This window comes from Gavialis gangeticus, unplaced genomic scaffold (assembly GCF_001723915.1).
Source record: "Gavialis gangeticus isolate Ggan-Ray unplaced genomic scaffold, GavGan_comp1, whole genome shotgun sequence".
In the NCBI taxonomy this organism is placed as follows: Eukaryota; Metazoa; Chordata; order Crocodylia; family Gavialidae; genus Gavialis; species Gavialis gangeticus.
Genome location: NW_017728993.1, coordinates 7,102,231 through 7,106,837, shown reverse-complemented (window position 1 = coordinate 7,106,837; position 4,607 = coordinate 7,102,231). Strand labels below are relative to the sequence as shown.

The window sequence follows — 4,607 nt, the reverse complement described above, 5'->3', positions numbered from 1 at the left end:
ATGCATCAGTCTTGATAGGTACGGAGGAAATGCATTGATGAACAGGGTGATTGGAGGGGGGGGGGTGGTAATGAGGGATATATGCCACACCTGTAATATTCAGCACCAAGGAAAGATGGTGCTGAGTCCTAGCCATGCAAGACATAGAGTCTGGAGCAACTAAAGCATCTTCAGGGGAGAGAGGACCTGCGGGCAAAAAACCTGCTCCTGTAGAGCTCTATTTGCCTTTCTCTAAAAGAGATGACCTGGAAGTGCTGATATGCTCCAAGCCCTGCTCTTGATGGACACTTTCCACTAAATTCAGCAGCCCTGGGGAACAGCCACAGAACATAGGCTGGTTTCACGGGAACTTGTCAGCAGGTTCTGCGACCCATTAACTTGAACATTCATGAAATTATTTTGGGCACTTCAAGCAAACCCTATAACTGTCAAAACCCAGTATTTTAAGCAACAAGGGGGTTATATTTAAAAATAAATATCTTGTATGTAGATACAAGGCCTCTGGAAACCTCCTGCACAAGTTAGTTTGAACAAATATGTGAATGTAATAACAGGAGTTGCACTTCCAAGGTACTGCCACATTTTTTAATACTGACATGCATTGTATGAAGGAGCTGACAGCTGGGTTTCTAGGGCATCTCAGGAATTGTAATCTGCTGTACTAGTCACCTTGAGTATCCAAGCCACACATTGTTTGATTAAATGAGGACTACAGGCCAAAAGGCAATAAGCCAAAAAGTGAGACCAGCATCTTTACCTATAAGTTCCCTTTGTGGTTTTCAGTACTCGGGAGGAGGGAGTGTCTCTTGAGACCACCAGTTTTGAGGCCTTATAACAAAAGACTACGATTGTGCGTTGTCAAAGCCACTAAACTTATGCGAACATGGATTTGCTCCAGCTGGAGTTTTAGGTTTTAAAAAAAGTGTAAAGAGAAGAAGCATTTGAGCATTACTTGCCAATATATGTAATGCTGCATAACTTCATCCATTTATAAACAAGCATTCAACTCCAGGTTTACACTTCTCTGCTTCTTATTGCCCTGCCCTGTGGTGTGATCTTGGGAAATAGATTTTTACATTTTATTTGCTTTCATCTTAACTGTATTTTAAATGCTCTAAATTTACAAATATGAGTCTAATATGAGATTATGTTCCTTCTCCTCCCTCAAACTTTTGAAGGGGCCAATGCTTTCCAACTTTTGCAGGTTAGACTGCTGCAGTTTGTTTTGTCTTGTGGTCAAAGTTTTCCTTAGAGCCTCCCATACTCCATATTTCTCCCCTCAGTGAAATAATTATTTGTTGTGGTGCTGTAAAATGAACAGCTAAGAACAGCATGGAGATGTACCAGTCAAGAGCATCCCTTAGTGTGTGGATCCAGGAGTTCCTTAAATTGTAAATATAATGGTTCACTCTTGTCTGTCTTTCTGCATGCCAGTAGTCTCTGCCTTTCCTGCATGCATGTGGTCATTTATTCCATATGATAACATGTTATGCATGCTTATCTTTCCAGGGCAGTAGGTATGACACCTGTTTTGCAGATATAAGAAGGATACTCATGGACTCTTGTGCTGAAGTTAGATTTTTAATTTTTTTTTTCCAGTTTAGAGATTATAGTCCTGTACTTTGCTCTCAGGATCAGGCTGCTAAAGAAGTTACATAATTCATTAATAGTTTGAGGCACACCCATGCCCCCTGTATATGCAAACTCATTTTCAGTTGCAGTACTTTGGTTCTGCCCCCCCACCCAATGTTATCACTCTTTGAGGATGATGTGTTCATGTCCAGGTTTCAGATGAAAGAACCTTATGCATTTTTATATTCTTAAGCTTCAAAATTACAGCTGTCAGTCGCTCTGTATTCTTGGTAGAGGGGGGAAAATGTCATTCAGTTTGAGGAGAGACTTGTACATTTGTAACCTGCCTACAATGAGGAGGAGGATCCATTTACACACCATGCTGGATGACCGATGAATTAAAGCTACATCACTTGACACACAAACTAATAAAAAGTTTATTTCTAAGATGCAGAGCATGGCTATTCCTCAGGGTTTCTCATCATTGCTGGTTGATTTGAGCATGTTTCCTGGAATCCAAGGGGATGTCTATGCTGCAATAGCTGAAGCTAGTGTGGGCTTCCTTGAGCTTGCAGTTACCATAGCATAGAGGTATCCCAACTCTGTTATATTAAATACTCGGGCACTGTAGTACAGCTAGGCTTTACATTTGGAGCTCACAAATTTGGTTTTTGTTGGGGTTTTTTTGTTGTTTTTAACAAAAGTAATAAGGGGGGCTGGTAGGGACACTTGGAGGTGGCTGCCACAGGTGTTCCTTAGGGTAAGGCAGAACTATCTGGTCTTTGGTTTTGTAGCTTCAAGAGACCTTGTGTGTAGAGACCTGTATGAATCCAGCAACTCCCTTTAAAACTGAGAAACCTGGGAATCTGTGTCTGAACCCAACATCATTCTTGATCCTTATCTTAGCCAGAAAGCTAGTTTTTATTTCTTGAGCTAACAGAGGAGTGAGGGGCAGGTGTTTAGGCATCTGCATAGATGTTGAGGTAGCTGCTATGTCTCTGGATGGTAGGGACAGCTGGTCGCCATTGTAAGAACTTTCCTAGAGGTGAGTGGCCTGCATGCACCAGCCTTTCTGTAGGAGTAAGAATACATAATACTCTAATAGTCTATAGCATAGATCCAGCTGCACTGGTTCTTCTAGTATTAACCCAGAGTCCACAGCCTCAGCCCCAGACTGAGGTGGGGGAAGGTGATCTCTGCACTTCCACCTCCCCTGAGAAGATCCTAAGGCCCAGTTACATAAATCCATTTGATGACTGGGCCCCTCACAAATGCAGGAACCAGGGAGAGGTTAATTAAGATGATTTAATTTCTCTATGGAGAAGTGGGAGCTGTTTCCTGATGCTTTCTTTTTCCCCCATCCCAAAAGAGACAACAGGAGAGGTGTGAAAGAACAGCCTCTCTGGGCCTCATTTTAGCCTGAACTATAACTGGCTTTAGTATTTTGTTATGCAAATCTAATCTGGTCATTATCTTCTAGAAATTTTGGGTAGAGAAAATGCTAAACCATTCCTTTATGGTATATATGGTAACCATTCCTTTCTGTATATGTACAGCCACCGTAATACCATGTTTAAGCACCACTGTGTCTGAGTGGGTATGCTGATATTTGCCTTGGGACAACTGCTGGTGGACTGACTTGGAGATTATTTTTAGACCATAAAGACAAACCTTCCTTTTCGGGGAAGGGAACAGGTTTAGTTTCAGAAGTTGTAGAATCGAACAGAACATACAGGTCTCCATCCTGAAGGTCTTAAAGATGGATCAAATCCTCATTTTGAGCTGTGTCATCCCACTCTGACCGTTCTTGGGCCCCAGTGCTTAAATCTATCATTTGTTAGTAAAGCCTCCCACTGTAAATGAGTTGTGCTTTACCCTGCTGTCATTGGAGTCCACCTGCCATGACAGAGCACAGTTCTGCTTCTTTCCCAAGTTCTGCCTTTGGGACTCTACTGTGAATCTGATGCAGTTTCTAAAATAATTTTGTAATAAAACTTCAGGAGTTGGGAGGAGCAAGCTTCCTTCTTCTGTGTATCAGCTTGTTTAGAGAACTGCTCAGTATTTGTATGTTTGCTGATGCCTGTTTTTTGAATACTGTGCTCCCTAAAGAATCACTACAGCAGTGTTGCCGTTTGATACATGTAAATAAATTTTTTTTTCTCCTGCTTATTTCCTGTTCTCTTAATTTTATGGAACTATCTAGCACTTAAACTCAAGCTTGGTTATGTGCCTATGCATGGCAGAAAGATGGTCTCTGGTCCAAGCATGTTATGATATTGATGTTGGGACTCGGGTCCCTTCTGACCCTAGAAACTATGAAACTATGTCAAGCCTTACAGACATAGCAGCACCTATGCAGAGCCCTGCTGATTTGTTGGTATGCAGGATTGTCTAGTTTCCTCGTGCAGTTGTCTCCATAGCGGGGTGGGAAATGGAAAATGCTTTTTAAGGAAATACCACTCTACGGATTGCGACTTAATTGGTCGTGGTTTAAATTGCATCAGAATCTATAACGAGCTGTGTGGCAAAAGATCAAACCTTGCATGCAGGCACACTAATGTTCCTAATTCAGTAACTGAGAATTTAAACAGTAAGTAAGCCTACTCATACTCTCCCTTTTTCTTCAGCCCCAGTTCTTGCCTTAAACCAGATATGAGGGACATCAGGCATCATACAGCTCCCAGTGCCTGGAACGGGTCAATAAAAGCAACCTCTCTGAGGACAGCAGCAGCTATAGCCTTTTCTCTTAGCAGCAGCTGCAATGGTAAGAGGACTACAATAGAGGTTAGGTTGAGATCCCTGCAACTCTTAGCTAGTCCATGTTCTGGATATGGAGAAATGAGGCAGCAGGTCTCATGCAGCACCTTCCTGTCCTGTTGCTAGAACAACAGGGCCAAAGGCAGTGAAGTTTGGCTGTAGCTGCCCTCTCTCATCAAGGAAGAATATACTGAAGTGACAGGACAGTGTTCCTCTTCCCCAGTTTTGCACAATCCCCACCACCAAGAGAGGGTCTCATTTTTGTAAAAAAAAAAAAA

At 42.2% G+C, this 4,607-nt stretch overlaps 1 protein-coding gene and 1 long non-coding RNA gene across 2 annotated transcripts in view; both read left to right on the top strand.

The window, feature by feature from the left end:
• Nucleotides 1-2,416, top strand: part of AK4 (adenylate kinase 4) — a 24,003-nt gene extending 21,587 nt beyond the window's left edge. Inside the window, exon 5 of the mRNA XM_019528446.1 lies at nucleotides 19-2,416. The gene's annotated coding sequence lies outside the window, so the exon portion shown is untranslated. The remainder of the gene's footprint in view (nucleotides 1-18) is intronic.
• Nucleotides 2,417-3,235: 819 nt separating this feature from the next.
• LOC109305436 overlaps nucleotides 3,236-4,607 on the top strand; it is a 3,411-nt gene continuing 2,039 nt past the window's right edge. The window contains exon 1 of the long non-coding RNA XR_002099627.1: nucleotides 3,236-3,853. This is a non-coding gene — a long non-coding RNA (uncharacterized LOC109305436). The remainder of the gene's footprint in view (nucleotides 3,854-4,607) is intronic.